The sequence below is a fragment of the Oryza brachyantha genome, chromosome 7 (assembly GCF_000231095.2).
Source record: "Oryza brachyantha chromosome 7, ObraRS2, whole genome shotgun sequence".
NCBI classification, from domain to species: Eukaryota; Viridiplantae; Streptophyta; class Magnoliopsida; order Poales; family Poaceae; genus Oryza; species Oryza brachyantha.
Window position 1 is genome coordinate 17,530,495 of NC_023169.2, and position 12,252 is coordinate 17,542,746.

Here is a 12,252-nt window from a genome sequence, read left to right on the forward strand (position 1 = left end):
GTTGTGACATAGGAAAAATAGAAAAATAGAACATGTTTTAGGGAATACAAGAAAATTTCATATGACCTTTTCTAAATTCTTAATATTGCACATACAAACATACACCGTCATATGACTCATATCACTTTTCACCAAATAATTCACACCAATAACAAGTAACAACTTCATTAACTATACCTACTACCAATTATTACTAACGTGCACGTATAATTTTTCTCCATACATATTTTTCATATATCCATCGTTGTATATTTGTATTTCAACATTATGTACCTAGTGTCTAGTGTAAATTAATAATGACTTAACACAAAATATACTTAACCATCTTCCTATGAAATATTATTTGCAATAGGCTATTTTTTTAATTTTGTTTTCCAAAATTCTCGTTTATGATTTTTAATTATGCCAGAAATACATTTTTTCATGAATTTCTTTGATAAAACTACACCATATATCAACATATACAACATATTTTTTTATTAAATTCCTCAGTTTTTTTAAATTCTACTCAAATTTAAACTCGGTTACCGCGGCTTACCGAAACTGTGCCTCCGCAGAGGGCGCGGTTACCGCGGTTGTTTCGGTAACCCTGCTTGAGCATACTTTCTGCGACAGTGGTGCTAATGTTCATCTTCGAGCTCCCTCCATTTGCCATGATGGTGTACCAGGTATACTTTAGTGGTGGTGTCGTTCGGCAACTTTCAGATTCCAGCAGTGGTCGGGCGTATCATCTCTCCCTGATACGCCTTATGTCGAAAAAGTACTTTGGTACTAATGCCAAACAGAGTAGCGAGAAAAATCTCATGCCATCTCTAAAGATCTTCTACGGGGTGGTGCTTGGGCAAGGGATTCTCTACATTGTGGCATACTTGCTGGAGGTCTTTTCGTTCATCCCTCGGAGATCCCTCATCCACCATAGCGGATTTAGAGGTCAGCTGGGAGTGGAATATGTCAATTTGTACTATGCATATGCCTTCGAGAAATGCATGGGAGGGGCTGTTCTTGTTCCAAATAAGATCAACCTCGTCAACTTTGCAATGGATTCCCTCAACTCAGACTCATCCAGGAACAAGCTCTATGGGGGTTCAGATGCTGCACAACTTTCTTAAAAGAGGACTAAAACCACGAAAAAACCGCCGTGCCATGAAACTGTGGATCAGACTTATTGGGCCAACCGCGCGAGCTTCCATCTAGCGTGCTCGAGTAATCGAGATTAGCTCGAAAGGACACCATGCCAGCGCGCCGATGACAACATGGGTTGCGGAAGGTGAAATTAACCTAAACAATTAACCTCTCCAGCGTGTTAATCATTCATCACCCTACCTGCTGAGCCCATATGTCAAATTGTTAAACGCCAGCAGTGATTAAAAAAACATCGTTTCTGTTAACCACCATCTTCCCAATCTTAGTGGAATCTTGGGAACACGACCAATAAGCCCACAAGTAGTTGCAAAAGTGGAAACTTCACGCTGCATGTGTTGCCCGCTGCTGGCTGCTTCATTGGAGTATAGGCTGTGTGCCAAGGTCTCCCGTTGAGGCGGGCGGTGGTCCGGTAATGGGGGACATCACCGGCGGAGATCATCGGGTCCAGATAGCAGCCAACGACTCCGGCGGGCAATGCAAGGTCGCCGCGCCGGAGAAGTGGCTGAATCGCTTCGTTCGCGTGGTGGCGCTGATGGAGAGGACGGGCAACGCCCTCGGCACGCTGGCCTTCACCTGGGCCACCGTCGTCCTCCTCGGTGGCTTCCCCACGGAGCTCCACCCTAACGACGACTTTTCGTTTGCGACCGTCATCGTATTCCTAGAAGCCCTAAGGTACGTATGGGAGAGACACTCCTGACTTGATGCACTTTCGCCCTCCCTATTCTTATAGCACAAGATTCTCCATCCGATTCACGTCGACCGTTAGAGGGATACATTTTGCTTAGCAGTGGTAACAGTGTAGTAAAATTTATAAAATATTTTATTTAAAACTTTAGTAAGATATATTTATTAATTTATTTATTTTAACATGATATATGTCACACAAATTTATTGCAAAGTTAGTTTACCTCCCCTACTATAGTTTAGCCTAGTTGCTTGCTTTTGGTCATGACCTCCTTTAATTTGGGTTATTCCCGTTTTTGCTCCGCCGGCGAAGATTGAGGGTGCAACACTAGCAACACCCCTCTTCGGTTGGCAATGTGTGTCATCTCTGCTTTGTCAGTTGTGGTAGGTGTTGGTGGCTAGCCTTAATTCTGGCTAGGGTTTATATTCTCCACATCGATAGGCATGAGATCCCAACGAGTCCTCGGTTACAATTCTTGGTATCTGGCAACTTGTTGTTTACAATAAAAGTCAAAAGTTGATCTTGACATGTCTCACACGAAGATCTGGAAGTAAGACCGCTCTAATGTAGGAAGTGCAGGTGTGCCAGTCAGTTTGATCCTACAATTGACAAGATAAATAGTAAAAACTATATAAATTTCTAGAAGTTGATAAAAGATAGAAATGTTTTACCCTTTTGAAGTCTATATAGCTTCCTATTTTGCTTAATTAATGACAATAGACCATATATATATATATATACACGTGTACTTCAGGATGTTCAGCAGCCCCAACAATAGGTCCGATTATCAATTGTTCTTTCGGACAAGAGGTGCTCTGAGATCCTTTGGCGGCAACGGACTTATCGTGATCGTGTACTTTTGGGATATAGCGGCAACGCTGCGCATGGCTACTTCGAACTCGGATCTCATAGTACCCATATTACTCGTAAGCATGGTAATACTACTGCTTGTGGGTGGCCAGTTTCTTTGTGGACGAGGAGCTCCAAGGCCACGGAACTGCAACTGGCTATACCGTGCGATATCTCTATGGAGCCCCGTGGTTGCAATCATATTGCTAGCTTTCCCAATACTTCGGTATTACGATCAGCGAATGCACAAAATCATTTTCAGAAGCTCACTGACCTTATGGATACCGTATGCAGTTCTCTGTGTGACTGTGGTCACGGTGACAATCAGCAGGCTGCAGTTCCCAGGTTCACCAACCTACTGCACAGCGCTCTGGGCAGCAAACACATGTTTTGGTGTCGGTTTATTCTGAACTCATGCATGCTTGCTGCACTAGGGATGCTGGTTGCTATGGTTGATCCAGGCCGTCGATATGGCATAATCGTGATCGATGTCTGTGCTGTAATCTTACTTTCATTTGGCAACTTACAGATTCCAGCAGCAATCGTGCGTGTCGCCCTCGCAGGTCTGCGCCTTCCACCTGATGGCTACAGTGGTGATGATGAGAAGAATCTTCGCCAATCTCTAACCATCTTCTACGTGATGGTGTTTGGCCAAGGAATGCTTTACATTGCGGCTGGCATGCTGGAGGTCTTCTTGTTCATCCCTCGGAGATCCCTCGTTCGTCGTGCTGGGTTTACAGGCCAGTGGGGGGTGGAATCTGTCAATATGTACTACGCATACGCCTTCAACAAATACATGCAAGGAGACATGTTTGCTCCAAAGAATATTGGCCTCAGTAACTTTGCCATGGATTCTTTGAATTCAGACTCGTCCAATAGTCAGCTGTACGGGGTCCGGATAATGCACACTTTTCTGCAAAGAGATCCGGCTAGGGCACAGCTTCTAGAGAAACTCAACACTTCAGCACAGACGATGGCAAGGTTAATCAGCATGTTGGATTGGAGTAGTGGAAATGACCATGAAACTATCAGGATATATGCCGCCAAGGTCACTAACGAGCTTGCAAACAGCCTCCGGCTTGTGAGTGTGCCTGGGACATTGCAGCTTGTATCCACGCTTCTGGATGCTGATGGAAAGCCAAAACGAGGTCACCCACTTCTGGATACTGATGATGATAAAGATCCTTTTAATGGTGCAACAGTAAGAAAATATAAAAGATGTGATGTAGCTGCTGATGAAGGGCAAAGACAAGAGCCACTTGTGTACACTGATAAGCTGCTGGAAACACCAACCCGATCAGCACGCATCAACGAGCAGAGATCCATATGCAGAAGTTGGCGGCGGAGGATATCGGAGTATTGGTCAATTCCCAAGGAGCAGCCCTTGACAGACTACGATCTTCTCCCTGCAATAGGCATGTCAATTGTTCACAACCTTGCTGGTTGTGACCAAAATAATTGTGTGGAAATCGACAGAGTAACTGACCTGATCCCCAAAATCATAGGATTCACAAGTTTCAGAAGTGCAACGGTGAATTCCGAAGAACAACAGAATATTCTCATAGAGTCATCATTGAAGGTGTTGCAGAGGCTCACGAGCATCGAAGGAGAAGTTGGCATAAAACTCCGGTACAAGATATCAAAGCACCCCTTTCTGTTCAGGAACCTTGCAGAGATCCTGGGAGACAACAGCAGAAAACAAATACCAAGGAAGCTCGTGGCAGCTATCCTCAGAAACCTTGCCATTGACAGAGACACAAGGCAAGAGATTGGACACGTGCAAGTGATCATTACCAAGCTGATCGAGGCATTCCTTGCTTCCGAAGGACCACCTAGTTCAGATGTTGATTACTTGCTGCCAAAGATCAGTGGGCAAGCATTGGCAATGCTGTCATTAGAAAATTCGCGTAACTGCTTCATTATGTTGAAGGAACCAGAGTTCATTAATAAACTAAAAAATATGATCCTAATTCATGATGATAAATACATATACGTGGCAGCGAGCCTGTTGCGTAATTTGTGCGTGCATGCTCAACCCGAGCTCACAGAATCAGACCTCAGGGGACTATCTCACACCTTGCGAGAGGTGAGCCTGCTAATCCATACTACAAATGCAATATTAGAGGTGTATAGAATGTTGTCTCCTTTTGTATTTGTTATCTATTCGATTTTGTCATTTTTTGTATTAAAAATGGGCTTTTATTTACCTCTGGACTACATAAGTATAACTATAGTTTGCACAGCTATGTTTATCATGCTACATGACATGCTGGTTCTACTACAGGTGTTGGAAAGAATAATGGATACTGAAGGGGCGGAACTAGAAATCCTCATTGGCCTTAGTTCACAAATATGCAAAGTCATTCCTAAAGAATTTGCCCAAGAGCTAGAGCACGGACAGATTAAGAAAAGATTCGTAAAGAGGCTAGTCGACGTACTGAATGCAAACATGAAACCAAGTGCTCATTGCCCTGGGATCTGGAGGGTAATACTTGAGCAATCCATATACATGATGGAGTGCAATCCTCGCTATGCCAATTGTTTCAATGAATACCGGATGATGGACGCACTGTCGATTGTAGCAGAGATGGCATCAAGGGCTGAGAACTACATGGTTTTCTTGGGTGATGCAGGCTTTATGGAATGCAGCACACCTCTCTTTGCTCTAGTGGATAGGGCAAAGGAATTGATGGGTCGTCAGTGGCTCCAAAGCATCAACAGTGCCAACTGACAAAATAAGAGTCATATGATTTCCCATTTACAGTTGCAGTGAATTTATAGTTGATGCATATTGTGGCTCTGGCAAATAGAACAAATAGAAAATGGTGTCATTGGAGTCAGAAGAGTATGCATATTGTTGTCACAGAGCAAAAAAAAAAAGTGAATGTTCATATCACATTTATCGAAAGAACACGATTTGCCTTTGAGATGAGCAAAGGTTAATGTAATTGGACCTCATTTGTCTGCACTGTAATCTATTTGTTTTCTTTTCTACTGATGTTTTATCCCGTTACCATTTCTTGGAGTGGTCAATGACTTGCGGCATGAACAAAAAAGTTAATTGAGTTTAATTCAACTGAACAGACACGAAATATTCAGGTCATGCGCCCAGCCAACAATGCATTATGAAAGAACACTAAGTTTCCTGCTTTTAGCTGAGCACAGGGTTGAGACTAGAACTGTGTTGCATTCGATTTCAGTATGACCATGACTATCATTTTTTCTCGATGTTGGAGTGTATAAAGCAAAGAGCAATTTTACAGTTCTTGAGTAGATACTGATAGTACCAAAATTTTAATATAAAATTTGGTACTTTCTAGTACCTAGGTATCAAGAGGTATCAAAATTTTACGCTAAAATTTTGGTACCCCATGGTACCTTCTCACTGATTGTAAAATTGCTCTAAAGCGAATTGACCGTCTTTCCCTATTAGCTTAGACTTTTAGGTGCAACTGGCTGATGCAAGCAACTTAACATGGTATCAGAGCCAGAGGTCTCGAGTTCAAATCCTAGCTGACGCACAATTAATTATATTAATTGCAGCACCCTCCAATATTCCACGCGTGAAGGGAAGTTTTGGAGGTTGGAGTGTATAAAGTGAATTGCCCGTCTTTCCTTATCAGTTTAGACTTTTAGGTGCAACTGACTGGTGCATGCAACTTCTCAAATATTCAGCTTCCTTGCCGAAAGAAGAGGAGAACGGGAGAAAGGGATTCCTCACCCGGGATTCCTCACCCCTAGCCTAGCCGGTACCATCGCCTCATACCAGCCCGGAGACGGGGAACAGAAGTGTACAACAGGCAGTGGAGTGAGTAGCCGATTTTTTTTAATTTTTAGTTTTATTTAATAAATAATTTATAAAACTATATTTTTGTTTCCAAAATTTACAAATCTAACCTCCTGTCACCCTCCTAGAGGGCGAAAAGATAACGTGGCATACGGTGGGGAGGGAGCCGGGGACGGGCGATGACGGCGTGGTGGCAATTTTGCACTTTGGCCCCTTGCCACCCTCTGGGGGCAAATTGCAAAATTGCCGCGCGCGCACCCCAGACCTTTTCGATTGAACTGTGGTTTGGTACATATAGTATAACATATGTAATTGTTTAATCATAAGTACTACTAGTACTACCTTGACTCAGTGGTCACTGTCTCCCTCTTCTATCCAGAAGACCAGAGATCAAAGAAAATATGCTCCTATGAGGGTTCAACCTCATATGAAGGTTCGACCTCTAGTCTCCAAGATACAAGAGAGTGACGATGACCATTGAGCCAAGGTAGAACTTGTGATTAAACAATTACGTACAATATATGAAAGCATACCTTCCTGTTGAGGAATCTCAAAGAAATCTTTGGGAGACAACGACAGCACACAAGAATTAAGGAAGCTCGTGGCAGGAATCCTCAGAAACCTTGACATTGACAAAGACACAAGGCAGGAGATCGGGCACATGCAGGTGCTCATTACCAGGTTGATAAAGGCATTCCGCAATTCGGACAGAACATCCAGTACAGATGTTGATTGCTTGATGCCAAAGGTCGCCGGTCAAGCTCTCGCAATGCTGGCATTAGAAAATGTTCATAGCTGCTTGGTTATGTTGAAAGAACCAGAGTTCATTAATGAACTAAAAAAGATGATCGTAAACCCTGATGATAAATACATATATGGGGCAGCAAGTTTGTTGTGTAATCTATGTGCGCACGCTCAACCTGAGCAAATGGAATCAGACCTAAAGGAACTACCTCGGATCTTGCAAAAGGTGAGCCCTGCTAATTCATACTATAAGTGTGATATTAGGATCCCCATCTTTCCACTTCTGTTTCTGCTTATAAGCTAAACTTTGAATTTTCAAACTTACATGTAGAGTTGATTTTGGGTTTTTTTTTATCGTAGTTTATTTTTCAGCATTTGCTTTTAGATCGTTTAGAACACGTGTATAAAAGTTTTATGCACAAATTATTTTTCGTTTGCAAATATGCCGTTTAGCTTTTCAAGGAAAAATGCAAAAAGATGAGGGCCTAGAGCTGTATAACATGGTGTACATTTTCTGGCTATTAGTGTTTGTCAAAAATTGTCATTTTTTCATAGGAGTGGACATTATTTACCACTAAACTGTACAACTATAGTTTACAGCTATGTTTTTCATGCTACATGACATTGTTGGTTCTACTGAAACAGGTGTTGGAAAGAATAAAGAATGTTGAAGGAGCATAACTAGGAATCCTCATTGGTCTTAGTTCACAAATATGCAAAGTTAATCCTGAACAATTTGCCCAAGCACTAGAGCACGAACAAACTAAGGAAAGATTCATCAAGAGGCTAGTGGATGCACTGAATGCGAACATGAAACCAAGTGCTCACTGCCATGGGATCCAGAGGGTGATACTTGAGCAAACAATATACATGATGGAGTGCAATTCTCGCTACGGAAATTATTTCAAAGAGCCGCAGATGGTGGATGCACTGAAGATGGTAGAGAAGACACCCTCAAGGGTTGACAACTACATGATTTTATTGGGCGACACAGGTTTCATGGAATGTGGCACACCTCTCTTTGCTCTTGTGGACAGAGCAAAACAATTAATTGGCCGTCAGTGACTGCAAGGCATCAACCCTGCCAACTAAAAAGACTGTAAGAGATGATTTCCCACTTTCAGTTGCACTGAGTTACCGAACTTCTTACTGCAATTCAAATACCATACATTTATAGTTGGTCCATGTTGCAGTGATGGTAAAAGAAAAAAAAAAAGAAAATGTTTGGATTGGAATAAGAAGACCATGCATATTGTTAGCACAGGATAGGCGAAGGCTACTTGTAATTGTATCTCATTAGTCCTGCAGTCTAATTTATTTGTTTGCGTTTGTACTGATGATTTATCCATTTATCATCTCTTGAAGTGGCCAATGCTTAATTGCTTAAAGATTTTTGAAGTAATTGTATTCCATAAGCCAAGTTCTAGCATGTGGCAATTTTGACATCAATTATTTTTCATAAAGTATGTGGTTTATTTCCTGAAAATTGAGTTTTCTGCTGCAGCGATTAGCCCTATTCAACCAAAGTCGGTAGCAGCCCAGAATTTGCCAACTATGGCTGAGAAATGCATACTGTGACAATGCAATACACAGCTTATGGATTACAGTGTTTCTATCGCTTCTTTTGTGGCAAGAACAAATAATTTAATTAAGTTGGATTCAATTGAACAGTCACGAAATATTGAGGGCATGCGCACCATGTCAAGCATGCCTCATGGTGCCCGATTTTAGTTGAGCACAGGGCCCTTAAATTCACGTGTACGGCCCTCATATTGAGACTAGGGCACCTATTATTTCGCACTTACAACTGCTTATAAGCTAAAATATAATTTTAAAATTTAAATTTTGACTTGATTTTGTGATTATCTCATTGTGATTTATTTACGGCATTTGTTTTTGACTCACTATGGATGCATATATATAAAAGTTTACATGTAAGTTATTTTTAGTTTGCAAAAACACATCGCCTTTTTTCAAAAAAAAAAAAACAAGAAGAACGAAACGATGGGACCCTAGAACTGTGTTATTGACCAGTAAACTAGCAATAGAAGAACACTCCCAAGTTTTCAAAGCCCTAAGCAGTCGATTCCAGTGTAACCAAAGGGATCGAGATTCGAGAGATCACCGTTGAGGAATGGCCTGGGGGCTGGGGGTTCGCCATCGCCGCCGGCGCCGGCGCGCCTAACAGGTTGCCTCGCCGCGTTGGCTGATCGCTCTTGTCTCCGCCGGAGACCATCGCGACCTCGCCCAGCTCACCTCCCCGCCGGGCGCCCCGCTTGTCACCGACGGAGCCAGCTCAGGGCACGGAGCATGCGAAGAAAAATTGGGCTGCATAGTGGCCGGCGGCGGTGGCAGCCAGACCGTGGGCCATGGGCCCGTTGGGGTGCAATATAGCCCGGCTAGCTGTTGGGCTGGATCGTTTGTTTTCTCCGGAGGAAAAAGTCTATTGGAGATCTCTCAACCTAAAGCCGAGTTTGTTTTTTTTTCTTAACTGGAATACCAGAAATGTGTACCTCCAACCTAGTATAAACCTTTCCTAAACTAGTATAAACCTTTAAAAAAAGATTCCTCAACAATATTGACTCATTTTTATGACTGGTTTTTGTTGATGTGGCGTTCGGTGAGTCCCATATATCAGTTTTTTTTATTTTTTCTCTTTTCCTTTTTTTTCTCTCCCTTCATTTCCTCTCTCTTCTTCCTCTCCCCCACCGTGCATCTAGTGGGCGGTGGTGGCTGGAGGGGCAACGAACAACTAGGTCACAGCCAGTGGCCTTCCAGGAGCCGCGCTTTGTGGTGCGGCTGGGTCAACCGCCGCAGCCACCAACGGCGTGCTTGAGTTCGAGGCTAGGGCTGGATAACGAGCCGGCTCGACTCGGCTCGGTTTAGCTCGTTAAGATAACGAGCTGGCCCGGGTCAGCTCGTTATCGTAACGAGCTAAAAACCCAGCAGCTCGACTCGTTATAAAGCTCGAGCTGGCTCGTTAGACTCATGAGCCATGCATAAAAAGTTAGCCTAAATAATTTTTCAATAGGTTATACAAGAAAATTTTCATTTCAAACATGCAAGTCATATAAAATTGTATTTAAATATTAAAGTTTGAACCAACAAATCACATGGTGAACCTATGAAGTACTAAAAACATGCATTCCAGAGTGAAATCAATGAACGCCGGTGAATCTTATGTCTTTGATATAGCTCGTTAGGCTCGCGAGCAGCTCACGAGCCAGCTCGAGGCTCGCTATCTCTGACGAGCTAAAATACTAGCCCGGCTAGTTAGAAAAATAAAACAAGCTGAGTCGAGCCGAGCCGAGTTTGTCACGAGTCAAGCGAGCTAACGAGCCACGAGCTTTCTATCCACCCTTAGTCGAGGCGTGCTTTCGGCCGATCACCTCTACCTAGGTGAACCCTACGTCGGGCCACCTCGCCACCCCTGAGGCCCTGACTCCCCTCTGACGGCTGGCGTCTTTGGTGCTGGGTGATCAACTCCGCAGTGACCTCGACGTGCTGCACCATGGTGAGCGACGCGTCGGCATTGCGTGGGCAAAGGAAGCACCGCACGTCGGTTCCCTCGAAGAACTGCCGCGTCTCCTCGTCGTGCGTCTTCATGAGGCTAGTGTTGCCGATGAAGGAGACGGAACGTCTTGTCCTGCAACGGCATCACCAGCACGACCACCCCCTCTCTAGAGATATGTGGAGAGAACCGTGCCTTGAGCTCGGCCCGGTTACGCCTATATATACCGGTGAAAAACAGCCTTCACCGGTGGCAAATATACCATTGGTTGTTGTGCAAATAGTCCATATATACAAGATGAAGAAGATAATAAACTAGAGATAGTTGGTCCTTCTGGACGCTGCACGCAAGATATCTGCATGCAATCATTATCCCACGTGCACGCCAAGATCATGTGTTAACTAATTGTTAACAAACTCTAATTTATCTCACAATCTAACACCCTCGTCGGCCTTCCGCCTCAGCAGCTCGCCCAGAGTAACGCCCTCGTCCGTCGGGGATCATCCGGGCCGCGTCGCGCACGAGCACGATCGCCGTCTTCACCGACCACCCGGCGATGTACAGGAACCGCCTCGCGTCGCGTATGGCAACATATAGGTCCTCCCAGAGGCGCGTCGGCCGGTACCACTGCCCGCCGACGAGGCGGATTCCCGGGTCGAACTCGCCGGACAGGTGCGAGTTCTGGTATAGCCTGACACGACAGTTGCTCCTCTTCGGAAAATACGCCGGTGAACCCGGGGAGACGAACGCCAGTGTCCCAGCCGGAGTCGAACTCCACGTGCAAGAACCGCAGCCAGACGCGGAGCGTCAGGGTGTGCGTCCCGTGGCCGCAGTGCTTGCCGCCGCGGAGGTCGAGCCAGCCCTCCACGGGGTCTCCCGTGGCGAAGCGCGCGGTGGCGAGGACGCCCAGGGATGGCGGCAGCGGCAGGCGAGCAGTGGATGGCGGCAGCGGTCGGCGAGCTGCGCGTGGATGGCGGCAGCGGTCGGCGAGCTGCGCGCAGATGGCGGACGACGCGCGGCAGCGAGCACGCAGGCGTGGGCGGGAGAGAGGAAGAAAATAGAGAGATGAGAGGAAGCGAGATAAAGAGAGAGGGAAAAATTAAAATAATCTGACACGTAACACCCATTAGACGTCATGTTAGTAAAATCGATAAAAAATTGCAGTTTCTGGTATTCCGGTTAAAGGACGAAAAACAAACTCGGCTTCGAGTTCAGGAACCTTTGATGGACGTTTTCCTTCTTCAGAAAAAGGTAACCTCTGTGACAAAGTTTATTTTTTAGTTTTTTAATATAACCTTTTGAATCTTTGTCTTATTTAAAAAATATGATTAATATTTTTATTTTATTAGATAATAAAACATGAATAATATTTTACGCATGATTAATTCTTTTAAAATTTTGGATAAAATTTTTTAAATAAAACAGATGGTCAAACGCTCGACACATTAATCGAAAAATAAAATTTTTCTGGGATAGAGGTAGCACTCCATAATTTGCAGCAATTTGGGAATGCAAAGAATCATATTACAAACG

General features: G+C 44.1%; 2 pseudogenes; both read left to right on the forward strand.

The window, feature by feature from the left end:
• The first annotated feature begins 2,576 nt into the window (after positions 1-2,576).
• On the forward strand, positions 2,577-5,580 carry LOC102715406 (annotated as a pseudogene).
• A 1,545-nt stretch (positions 5,581-7,125) lies between these two features.
• LOC121055010 lies at positions 7,126-8,300 on the forward strand (annotated as a pseudogene).
• Positions 8,301-12,252: the final 3,952 nt, after the last annotated feature.